The 13218-nt window shown below is 43.9% G+C and overlaps 1 protein-coding gene across 4 annotated transcripts in view; it reads right to left on the bottom strand.

Annotated features, from left to right (window-relative positions):
* The window catches only part of RALGPS2 (Ral GEF with PH domain and SH3 binding motif 2), a 115568-nt gene extending 102576 nt beyond the window's left edge, over nt 1–12992 (bottom strand). Inside the window, exons 1-2 of one of the 4 annotated variants that reach the window (XM_039555712.1) lie at nt 12849–12992; nt 11749–11794 (exon numbers count right to left, since the gene is read on the bottom strand). The gene's annotated coding sequence lies outside the window, so the exon portion shown is untranslated. Of the gene's footprint in view, nt 1–5579; nt 5678–11748; nt 11795–12516; nt 12612–12848 lie in introns of those variants that run through there. The other 3 variants (XM_039555711.1, XM_039555713.1, XM_010406305.4) reach the window with 3 other exon arrangements.
* Nucleotides 12993–13218: the final 226 nt, after the last annotated feature.

Genomic DNA, 13218 nt, shown 5'->3' with positions numbered 1-13218 from the left:
TTGTCTCTTTAGACACTCAAGGTAGACAAGAATTTATTTGAAGACCTGAAATTCTGGTAAACACATTTATTGCTTGTGCATTAGCAACAGCCCAGTCACCAGAAAAATCCCAATGTGATTTCAGGTAAATGTGCAGTATAAATGAGAGCCCTGCCGGAGCCATTTCTAAGCCATCTATCTACATTATTGATGAAAGGATCTGCCCTAAAGAGGGAATGACATAATAAATATCTACAGAACTTGTCTAACTGATGTAGAATACAAGGCTTTCCAGAAGACATCAAAAAGACACTGAGATGTAGCAGCACAAGCATTAATTTGAAGAGCATAGCTGGCAAAGAGTAAGAACCAGCTATACAAAATAATCTGTATACCTCTAAGGGCAGTAAAGGCAAACCTCAAACTCTTGTTACAAAACCAAGAGAAAGACACTGTAGGGGTAAGATTAATGACATGTCTTCGATACAGACTGTCAAGCAGGTTTTTTAAGATTATTCCAGCACTATGAATTCAGCACAGTATGTTCACAAGTGATATCCTACCCAACTACTTGGATATTTGAGCTGTTCCATTCTGTGGATGACTGGATAATTATCACTCAAACATATCCTTAAGCCTACGAAACACAGCTGAGTCAGTTTCTGCCAAACCAATGAAAGCAGACATTAAAGACTGATTTAAGTGCAGATATGTGCAAGCCAAAAACTTGGGTCCAAGAGTAACGACAGAGGTATCCTGTACACAATATAGTTGTGACAGAGATTTGAAGGAGAATGGCGTTTTGAATATTAACTATTGGTTTACAGCAGATAACACTTTCCTTTTAAGGAAATCATGCCATTTAACATTTCATTTAACTAAAAAGACAATTATATCCATTTTTTGCTTATCTTTTAACTGATAAAAAGTAAATCTAGAATGCTATAATGCAAGAAAGTGCATAGCATGACAAAGGAGGCTATCACAATTAGGGATGTAACACCCATTGTCACGTGACCACGAGGTGATGTCAACTTTATCTTTCAAAAGCTCACAGATTAGAACCTTCCGAAAGAATCCTTCATGAACTGCTACTTCAGTAATACTAATAGCCAAAATCTTAGCAAAATTATTGGAAAATGCTTTGCTTTCTTTTCCAGGTTCACCAAAACCATCACAGTGATAAAGTAGCACAAAGCTCAGGGAAACCACAAGTAGAAGAACTGAAGCAAAGATTCTCAGATCCTAAGACATCTACCAGGTAAGCATTTTCCTGGCAACTTCTGGCAGGAAATCCTGCAGGAATTCAGTCCTAAATTTTGCACAAACATCTTTTTCCCCCCCTTCTGCAGAGGACATCTTCTGGCCCAGAATACCCAACAGCACTGGCTTATTCTCAAGCAACAGACATTGGTCATTGTGGACAAACCAGTGAAAACGAATTCTTTACCTCATCTAAATGAAAATACAACACTTCTTTGAGCCCTGCCATGCCCTCTATTGCTGCCTTAAAGCAACAATTCAGCCACATAAACATACAGCTTAGCTAAGACAAGCATTTTTGCTCTCATACAAGATTCACCTTGAATAGGAGGAAAAAACATGACAAATGGCCATGACTAACACAGAGAACTGAAAGGGTCTCAGCAATAGTTTCTAAGTATTTGGAATGAGTACCCTAAGTTACAGTTTGGACAAGGATTTGATACTGCTTTGTTATTACTGTCATTAATTTATGTTATTACTGTCCTTGTTCTGCAGGTACAAGGAAATCTGTCAACATCAGAAGTATGAGTGGATGCTGCACACCAAAGGGGGAGCAGCCTTCCTTGAGCAACAAAAAAGCCCCAGTGAAGAGAAAGCTGTGCTGGGAACAAACTCAGCTGGGAGAGCTGGACAGGGAACCCAATTAAATATATGTATGTGTACATGTGTGTGTATATATATATTTAAACTAAATTAATTAAGAGCTTTCAATATTATCCCAAAGTCAAGATCATCCATATCACCAAACTAAAAAACGAAACCAAAACACAGATTAGTAATTCATTTCCCCATTCCATACTAGCAGGAAGCAAGTTGCCTCTTACCTGCTGAAAGAATGGCTGAAAAAGTCAATACCTTGGCTGCACTTTGAAAACACTTTCATCTTTTAGTTTCATGTTCAGCTTGCCAAGTAGGGGAGGTTCATGCTGGGCCTGCTGTTATTTAAACATAATGAGAACCAGCCACATCATAAATAGGGTATTAGTACCTTACTGGTGGAATACCCTGAAGTCACCAGCCACAACATGGTTAGTGTGTTTTGGCAGGTGATACTTTTGAAACAGCTTTATCACTTAAAAGCAAAGATATTTTAATGACCTATACAAATTTATATTTCACTACCTCCAAGACAACAAAGAAAAGCCACCTAAGCAAAAACAGGCAAGGCAACTACCAGTTTAAATGCAATCCAGGGATTTACAGGGTCCTCCCAACAGAAGAATCTAGTTTGTTCACAAACAACAGAGCAGGGTTTTCCAGGTGAGCTGTGTGTGGCTAATAAACACCATAAATCTGACAGAGCTGGCAAACATCAGACAGCAGGGCTGCTCTACCAGAGACTGCTGCATCAACCAGCTCCCTCACTGACAAATGAAACCAATTCAACATCAGCTCCCCCTGGGACAGAAGCACATGCTCGACCCAGCCCCGTACCCAGAAAAGAACACAATTCACAAGAGGCAGAATCTCCAACCTAGGCAAGACTCCTTTATCTCTTCCATGAGGCGTTCTCTGATTTTAAGGATTGTTACATTAAAAAACATTGGCCTCCCCAGCATCAGAGAAGATGCTAATTACGAATTCCAGAAGACAGCAATTCTCTTCCTGTAAGCAAAGCACTTCTACCAACTTTAGGAGAATCATAAATACAGAAGAGGGCACAAAGAAACAGTGATCAGCAAGTCTAATGATAAGATCATAGAAACACACCCTACTGCCCCAGGGAAAAAAGATATCCAATTCCATTAATGGGCTGGACCGTAATAGGGAAAGATGACACCAGAGAAAGAGACAAGCAACAAAAACTTCAGTTGCTGAAGTCCATCACTTCTCCTCATCTCTCCTCCCTCACTTCAAGTAAAATCAAGAAGATATCCACGACATTCAGTACCAGACACAGAAATCTGACACCTGAAAGCAACACAGAACTCTGGCAAATCCCAAGGCAGCAAAGGGAAGCCTGTCCTCTCCTGGTCCCTGGAGAGATCTCACCTCTGTCCATGTCCTTTAACTCCACTACTGCCTGATTCTGTTTTCCATTTAAGACTATTACCTCATAAAAAGAGATGAAGTATGTAAAATAATTTCCTAAGTCAGGAAAACAAGAGCTAGCTTTAAAAAAAAAAAAATAGGTACAGCTGAAATAAAGCTCTAAACTCTTCTACAACATACCTTTGTTGACAAATGAGGGATTTAAGCAAAGTTTTGTGGGTGCAATAGCTTAGCAAGACATCTCTCATGTTTGTCTGATAAATAATGCAAGGAGCTATCTTTCCTTTTTAGCAGTATCACTTAACAGATGCCAACCGGATTTCTGTGTCTGTCTAACAGTGCGACACAAATACAACACACCTCTGAAGTGTATCAACATACAGATCTGCATAACAGATTGCACATTTTCCAAACCTACCCTTTATAGAAGACTTTTGGCCTCGACAACACCCTTTCAATTAATGTCTTTGCTGTCTTGTGATACAATTCAGATCGAGAATTATTCTTCAACAAAACCACATCAGCCTCAAATCAATAGTGCATATTGTTCACTTCTCTTAGTCTAAACATCCTTAAGAATTCATACCCATTTTGCATGCTTAGTAAATTTTTCTATAAGCCCTGACATAACGTCACCTTAAATACTTTAAAACTTTCCATTGTACATACAAAAAAATAATTTAGCAATGTGCAACAACAAATACATGGGTATTTCTTTCCCCTCTCCCTCCCAGTCATATGGCATTCATGACCAAAACCACAAGAAATTAAAACAATTCCAGCTGCTGGTCTCGAACACAGGTTTAGACCTCTCTTCTTAACAAACCCATGTCCCTGAATAGCAGCTTATACACAGCTAGAGAAATGCCTCTTTGAAGATAAATTAAATTGCCTTATCTGAAACATGAACTAGGTCCTAATTGAAGAAGCCTTCCCACCACTAAGACAGCTTCAGAAGAGTCAAGATTGACTTTTCAGAAGTGTTAAAGGCAAGTCACAGCATGAAATACGGTTCAAGTTCTGTCACATAGACCCTATCCACATTAAAAAAAAGTCAGCGAGTTAATTAAGTACAAGGGCAAGTCGTTACACGCAGACAGTGAGGAAGCTACTCACAAGCAGCTCCTAGAGCACTCCATCTGTTTACCTGCCATTCCTCAAAGGTAACGAAATACTGTACCTCAGAAGTAGCTTTTTTCACTTCATATTGTTTTAATGTGACTTCAGCTTTATAAAATACTGTACCTCTGGCACCCATCTCCCCTGAGAACTTATCAAGCTTGCCTTTTTCTTTCATCTCCTGACTACAGTTTGGTTAGCACCATTTTCCTCTCCAAATTCCTTTCAAATTATTCCAGGTGGACACTTGACCACTTTAATAGATATAGGCAGTAGAGCTGAACAATCTCCACAAACAAAGTTGTCTTTTGCCAGCATACCTATGGCTCCACAAGGGTATAAAATACAGGCAAAGAATCCCAGTTTCATACTGCAATTAGATTTGGTACTACTACCTTCCTTTGTCCAATGTAACACACTATGTACTTGTTTAAAGCACCATTAAAAAGTTAGCAAGGCATATCACTAAGAATACCAAAATCCATTATCAAAGAGCTATCTGGCAAAATCTGTTCAACAGAAATCCAAAATAGGCCCAGCCTGGGAGGGACAAAAAAACCCAGAGGAGGATTATAAAAAATTATAATCAACAGAGAAACAACCAGCCACGGGTAGTGAGCAAAGCACTTTTCAAACACGAAGTAGCAAAACCATTTCTACTATAGAGGGACATTTGCCATTATACAAATAACACGGAAAACAGTTTCCGAAGAAACCACACACCTGACACCATCAGTGAATGGCATATTAAAAGGTAACAGTAACAAAGCCTTATAGCTAGGTAATGTTTAACCTCATCCTATCTTGAGGCAGACCTGCAATGGCCAGGTTTTACCCACCCTAACAAATGCCTCAAGTTTCAGGCTGCTCGCTGTCCACCACACTCATGTCTCTCAGAAGCGGAGGGTTTCTGTGCAGCTAAGCAGAAATCTTCCTAATACTTCAATAATTTTGCACTCTGAGCTCCAGAAAATACTTGCAAATCACTTCAACTGCATGTAAGGACTGAACTCAATGGATTCCACTCTTACACATTATTCTTTTCCAAAATGCCTGTTGGCATATTTCTGTAAAAGTCTGATCAATAATAATATCACAGTTATTTGGAGGTACTTACCAGACAAGCCTGATGACTAATGCCTAAACACACTGGTCAGTCTAAAAGTACATGACTAATATTCTAAAAATAAACGAGATAGCTGCCACTACTCAGGTAGACTTACCAAGAAAGCACATGGGAAAAGTGGCTGTTGGCAGAGGGGTCTGGACAGGCCAGCAACAGCAGCACTGCTCAGGTGCCTTTAACCACACAGGGAAAGTTAATTACATGACCGTGGAGAGGAAATACAACAGTCATGAGTCATCCACATAACCATGTGCTTTATCAATACACTTCATAATATTAAAGTTACTAATTAGCAACAGCACAAAACAGTGATGCAGTAATTGGAGAGTGAGTAGCTTGAATCTTTGGACCTTTTTATCTTCTACTGATCTGGCACTTGGAATTTATGTGCATTTTGAAATCCACAATGAACACGTAGGAAACTGTGCAATGCTACCAGCATTCTAACACCCTGCATCTGCTAATTGCAGATGCTTTTGGAATCCCCAAAATACTTTACAGACTTCTGGACATGATCAGCTATATTACCAAGTTTCCAGTAACACCATCATCACTCTCAACTCACTCCACCAGCCTACTGTAGAAGACGAAACAATGGCAGAGTTTAGCTCTGTGCAAAAGGAATTTTCAGGACTGCCACAAGGATCCTAAAGTGCCTCAAATTTTTCTGCATAAAAATTGAAACAGTTTATCCCAAGCTCCCAGACTTGCACACCCATCTAGGGATTCAAGATAACCAGATATCAACACTCCACAAGCTCAGCTATAAACAAATGTCATCTGATCCACTTTTAATTTCAGCTGGTTTATGGGAACGTGACTTTATACTTGCCAGTTATCTCCACCACTAATACTTTTTCCTGTTCCTTTCTCTGCTGTGACATTAGCCCAAGATTTTGTGTGGCTGAAGTGGACAGTTTGGGGGAACTATCAAACTGAAAAAACAAGGCAAGGAGGGTTAATTTCTTAGCTGGTTAAGTTCCCTGATGCAGTTCTCTCTACTACGTTATCTCTCGATTTCTGCCAATACAGTGTGAGAAGTGAGCAGTCAATAAATAAGCTACCTCACTGCACATGGGGTCACAACCTAATTCAATTACAAATCAACTTAAATAAGCGTGGAGGACCCCAAAGTTATCAAGCAAGCAACAGAAATTCAGAGCAATTAGAAGATTAAACAAACAACCTGGCAATAAAACAAGTGGACTAGAAACAACCATTTACAGAGTTTATAAATTTGAGTTTTACACAGAACTCACCTGTGCTTACACACCTCCTCAGACAAATTCATACATGAAGAAAAACAGTAATTTAAGACCTTCAGCTTTTCACAGGAGGCTTCTGCCTGCCTACACGTTAATCTGAAAAGGATGTATCACAACAGAAAATGTGCTTTGTACCAGCCCTGTTTATTCACTTATTGGTCCAAGTCCAGTCACTCTGTGACATTATACTACTAATTCTAAACCTAAATTAAAATATAATACTACAGTCTAGACAATTACCCCAAACCCCGGGCACATTAATAATGGGATAAAAGCAATCCAATTTACAAACTGCATTAAGATCACTTTTTTCAGGACCTCTGCCAGTTTTATCTAGCCACTATTATCTAAGAAATACACCTTCAACTTCTGAAAAAGATCAATATCCTTCTTCCCCAGCACAATCAATCTGAGCCCATTTCAATGAGAGAAGATTCCATAGTCTCCAAGCTGTCCCTTAATGAATAATGAGGGAGGCACAAATCAAGCAGCTTTTAATGCCACACTACTACAGCAATGGTCAGAGCATGGACAGGCAAACCTAGGTCACGTCAGACTTCATTGATTGCTGCCAATAGCACTGCTCCATTAAAGAGGAAAAGAGGTGACACGTACATATCCCAAAGCATAAGTGCCACTCAGGCAGCTCCAAAGCCAGCAAAACCTTCTGCACCACATTTTGCATCCAAATCACTTTAAAATGGAATTACAGCACGAGAGCCAGGATATCTCAAGCTTCTCCTCTGCAAACCCTGTTACCCATTTCTTCTGTGTGTGCTTCAGTCCTCGGACAGCTGACAGACACACAGGACAAGCAGTGTAAGTCAAGAGATTCATGAGCTCCAAGAAATTAATAGTTTGGGCCAACCACTTTTTGGCAGAGGAGATCATAGCAAGCTTGACAGTCAAATTCCCTTGCTGGCAGTTCTGCTTATTATCTGGGCATGCTGGTCTCAACTCCTCAACTGACCCAGGCTTGTTGTATTTCCTTACTTGCACTAGGAACTACAAAACTATCTAAAACCCATGGGAGGAAGGGCAAAGATGACTTCCAGTCAAATTTTCCAGGTCTGATCAGTTGAGGGGGTACCACTCTTCCAGTCAAAGACTTAAAAAACTGATTTTACTGCTTCAATATGATTGCTAAGAACAAGTAATAAATGTGAGTCACCAGAGGGCACTAACACTTCTACCAAATGGTAAATGCAGCCCTTCAATTAGGGAGGCTGATAATTACATCCACATCATCATGTATATTTTATCTGGATTGAACTTCAGCCAGCTTGTTCTAATCCATGTTCAAATCTCAACTACATACTGATGAGGCACTGAGCTACATTAACTGTTGTGGTCACACTTGCAATTCATGGGAGAGGCTCACAGTCTCCTCAGACAGACCAGGGAAAATAGGGCAGGCACACGTTCACATGCAACCTCCAGCTTCCCTTGCCTATGGAATGTATGCGTACATCCAAATACAAATGAAATTCTGAAACAGACATGGAGAACAGGCCACAAGTCCTACATCTCATAGAAACAGAATAAATAACTATTCTTGAGAGTTTGAATCAAGATCTGTCCTATCATAGGGGACTGCAAGCAATTTCTGCCTGCAGAAGAGAAAAGGGAAAGGCTGCCCCTTGACCATCGGGCAGCAATGGATGTGTTGTTCTCTCAAGTCTGGCACCAAATCAACTGCCATGTTACAGCCTTAATCTTTAACAAAGGAGGCTGCTCTTTACCACTGAGAAATAGGCAGGTCTTTAAACCACAAATACTATGCTCAGGAGGGGTTGATAAGAGTGTTTCTTGATACTCTGACCAAGCAGCTCTAGAGCCTCAGTGCCAGGCAAAGGTGTGCGCTGCAGCACAGCCAGGGAGCTTCTGGGGCAGGAAACCTTGACTTGTTGATGCAGTTGATAGAAAGAGCCAAACCACACCTAAACAGTTCAGACCTATAGAAATAAGGGCAAAGCCTCCAGGCCCTCTAGGGTACACAGATGCTTCTTTTCCCAGCTTTACCTAGACTGTCATTCTTGTAGTCAGGACTGCAGGACAACAAAGACAAGGCAAGAGAAAGGGAATCCCATCCTTCTGGAAAAGTACACCTTACTCATCGAGCTGTTGTTTGTCTGTGCTGAAGTTACTGACATGTAAAAAGTTACAGTGACAATAAGGCTGGGGTAGGAAGGACTCTGTGAGCAAACTCAGGGGATCTCCATGGGTTCAAGGAAGACACCACCTGTGCCATATGACAGCCTACAACCCATCTGGAAGCCCGTCAGGAGTTTTGAAAACACCAGCTGAGAGTGTACTAGGGCGGCACACCTCAGAGCAGCGAGTCCAAGAGAGTAAAGATCAGCCTAAAATGCAGGTCAGGAACACCACATTTTAAAATACTTTGTGGTGACTCACTAGATTTCCCAGTGTTTTATTTGCTGTACTGTAACATTTAGCAAACAGGTCCCTTTTTCTAGACAAACTCTCCTATAAACTGAAACACAGACTGGGAACAGCCTCCCTTGGCCACAAGCTGGTTCAATGCCCATCATCTATGCCATTCTGAGTCAGAGCAAGCAGCTCCAGCGTTCACAACACACCACGCTGCACAACACATCCTCCCTGTTCAGGGCTTCGGGCCACCCTCTCCCTGTTCCCCCACCTTCTCCACTTCACACAGCTCCTCCTGACTGCACAAAGCCAGCGTTGGGAGCCCTTAGACACTTCACACTGCCCTGCTCCAGCTCGGATTTCGGATGGCCCCTTCCTGCTGGGCAGAAGTCTGAGTGGGACCAGCTTGCCCACAACTAGGGACTCCAGTGCCATTTTCCCTGGAATCCTATGAGGCTTTTATGGATCTTTGTAAAGGAAAAAGAGTTTCAGTCACACATCCACATGTTCCAGAGGACTGAGCATACAGAGCATCTACTTAAAACACCCAACCGCAATATTAAGACACACTCGCTTCAGCAGTCTTTTAAGGTGATTAATTCATAAACAGACAAAACATGAAGCCCACAAAGCTTCTGCTCATGCAATAACTATGACACACACACTTGTATTAAAAGGTGATTCCTACTGCAGCAGTTCCAGGTATTTAAATGCAAAGGTTTTTAACAGAAATGTTTCCTCGTAATTTTGAAAAGTCATTTCTAGGTGTGTTTTCTAACAAGAGCTGTAAACAACACGTAGAAGAGAAATGCATCATGCCTTTGGTGGCTTATACTTTGACAAAATGCAACCAATTACACTCCCCACCCCTAAAGGATATTTTCAACTCAGCTTTAGTTATTGAATGGAAGGAGGAGCTCAAATGACTCAGCTTCAAGCAAATATAAAGGAAAAGATTAACCCCTAATCTCAATCAAAAAAAAATAGTGGAACAAGCTGATTAAGATGGAGGTGTGGCTTATCAATTCAAATCTTTTAATATTCAAACACATCAAGCAGAGCATTAGCACACTGTGACTGAGCATTACTTTTCTGTACAAACACAGTCAATTTCAAAAATCAAAGTTTACACAAGTAGTTGAAGTTAAAGTTAGCCCTGTATCTTCATTCTTGTTCATCAGTGCTGAGCAACATAAAGATCAATAAAACACTGAAACACTGGCATTTTTAATCTACAGTCACCAGGCAAGATAAAAGCATGGAAAGGAAAAGACCTCTCCAAAATTCTGCAGGAAAACCCCCACACTTCTACAGGAAAAAAAACCCAAAGAAACAAACAAAACCCACTGGAGAGTAAACAGGATAACCTCATGAAGGGGGTTTTCTAGGCGGAGTTGTCTCCATTAGACTGAGTTAAGCATTTCTTATCAAAATACAGCAAAATAAATTACGAGGCAGAGCATGTCACACGGGAGCTCACAGACACCAGGTGAGTGCCGTACATCCTCCACACGAATTCACAACTGCTCGTCTCCCCAGCTCGGCCATGCCACACCAGCAGCTCAGTGCAGAGCACACCCGCAGCTGTGCTGGGAGGGGTATTTAATTCCAGACTAGCCGGAGTGTTCCTTTACATGCAGCCCGAGCTCCAAACACAGATGTCACCAGAGGGCACCCTCTCAGTTCCAGTGACCCAGCTTCAGCCAGCTTCTGAGCAGGACTGCAGACAACCCACAAGCAGGGATGTGCAGAGGCTGTGGAAAGCAGAAACAGTTCTGCTTCTACAAGAGATTGCCTTAAAAAAAAAAAAAAAAAAAAAAGCCCACCATAGAAATTAAATTAAAAAAAAAAAAAAAGAATTTACATACAGAGCCCAGAAACATAAAATATTTTCCAGAGTTTTTCTATCAGAGACACTGCTAGAAAAAAATCGCAATTATCAACTTCTCTACAATGTTATGCTGTGGCACTTGGTGCCAACTCGCTCCAGCAGTTTTGGCACCCATGTGGTCATATCAACTCCCAAAAGCAGGGTCCAAGGCAGTACAGCTCATGCAGAGGTGCCTGTGGAAGTCCTCTGGCTCTGTTATCAGATACTACACCTTACAATAATACATGAAAAAAATGCATGAGTAGTTGTCAAGCTTTGGTCCATGCATTATTTCTCATGCCCTGTTGAGAGTCAATAATGTTTTAAAACAAACACCTGGTGAGTCAAAGTTCATTAAATAAAATTACGTACAACCAGTAAAACATGCAATAGGTCTATATACCAAAAAGGGTCTCAAACAACTGGTTGGTATGCACAGAATGTTACACCCATTTTGTTTAGAAATAAACACCACCACAGTACAACTAAAATGAAGTCAGCTGCAGAAGCAAGCAGTGATGAGAGAAAAAGAAAATAGTCGCTGTGCATCCCATATTTTCCAATCTTGAGAAAACCTAAAAAGCTGTAGGCCTATCAAACATTTGATTGCCTGGTTATCTACTGATCCCATTTGAAAAGAAATAGTCTCCACCTCCTCTAGCTATCTGTGATTGCAAAGCTCCTTAATTCAGCAGAGGCACAGAAGGAGGGGTGCAGGAATAAGACCTGTGCAAAGGTACCTTTTGTCAGTAGAGGCATCTCTCAAATAGTGACAGTATAGGAAAGCTGCAAATAGATAAACACAGAATTTCACCAGGCCTGTAACTACTATTAAACCCACAGGGCAAGTAACTCCAAACTATTACCTGTCATCACCACTCATCGTGGTTTCAAATATATCTACAGAATTGCTTTTCCAGCATCTGCTGCCAGGAAAGAAATAATGCTAAACATGCCTCACGTCTAATAAACAGCATCTATTTGTCCATCCTCTAAAGCAGATTCCTGTCTACTGAAAGGCAACATGCTCTGAAATTACCCTGGTTTACATGAAAGTGGTGCAACGTGGTGTTCACCCCCTGCTTACACCCAATGTTCCTCGTATCCTCATCCCTGGGCACTGCCCTGTCCCTCGTGTCCCCAAGCCTTCCTGCTGCCCTGTCCCTCGTGTCCGCATCCCTGTGCGCTGCCCTGCCCCTCGTGTCCCGGTCCCCGGGCCCACCCCTCGGGCAGGACCGATGGATAGCGGTATCTCGCCGCCACAGCCTCCGCGCCGCCCGCCCTCCGGCCCCCGCGGTGCCCCGCGGGCGGACGCGGCTCTGCCCGTCCCCGAGCACCAACACGCCCGTCCCCGGGGGCTCCCCAGACAGCGACGGGGAGGTGCCCACGTTATAACCCACTCTTCAGCCCCGCACGCAGGCACCGGGGGGCGAGCATCTCTCCCCGCACCCCGCATCCCTCTGTCCGGCAGCCAGGCCGGTGCCCCGCGCGCACCCCCGCGCACACACCGGCGAGAAGGGGTCCGGCGGCCCGCTCCCCGCCACCCCCGTGCGAGGAGGAGGAGGAGGAGGAGGAGGAGGAGGAGAGGGCGGCAGGTGGGCGGTGGAGCCCCGGGGGGCCGGGACCCTCCCCGGATCTGGGAGGGGACGGAGCGCCTCCAATCCCCGGCCGGCAACAGCCCTGCAGGGCCCGGCGTGCGAGCCGGGGTGAAGCCTCCTTTCTTCTCTCCTCCTCCTCCTCCTCGGAGCCGGACAATGAGCCCCGCGGAGGCGGGCGCCGGCTCCCTCCTCCTCGTCCTCCTCCTCTTCCTCCTTCTCCCCGCCGCGACAGCGCAGCTCACCTGCGAGAGGGGGGATGGATGGCGGCGGGGCGGCCGCTCGGAGGTGCTCCCGGAGGGGCTGCGGAGTGTGCGCGGGTCCCTGCGCGCCCCCGGCTCGGCAGGCGCGGGGCGGCCGCGGCCACGCTCCGCCACACGCTCACTCACACACACACGGGGTGGGGGGGCGCCCGCGCCGCCCGCGCATGCGCGCAGAGACCCCCCCGACCCGCCTCCTGCCGGTGCCGCGCGCGGGCTGCGCACGCGCCGCCTCAGCGCCGTCCCCCCGCCCCTCACCGGCGCTGAGGGCGGGGAGCTTTCTCGCTCGCTCCTTCAGGAGATCGATGGGGTTGGGAAAGAGCGCCGGGGTCAGCGAGTCCAACCTGTGACCAAC

This window comes from Corvus cornix, chromosome 8 (assembly GCF_000738735.6).
Source record: "Corvus cornix cornix isolate S_Up_H32 chromosome 8, ASM73873v5, whole genome shotgun sequence".
NCBI classification, from domain to species: Eukaryota; Metazoa; Chordata; class Aves; order Passeriformes; family Corvidae; genus Corvus; species Corvus cornix.
This window is presented reverse-complemented; position numbering and strand designations above follow the sequence as displayed.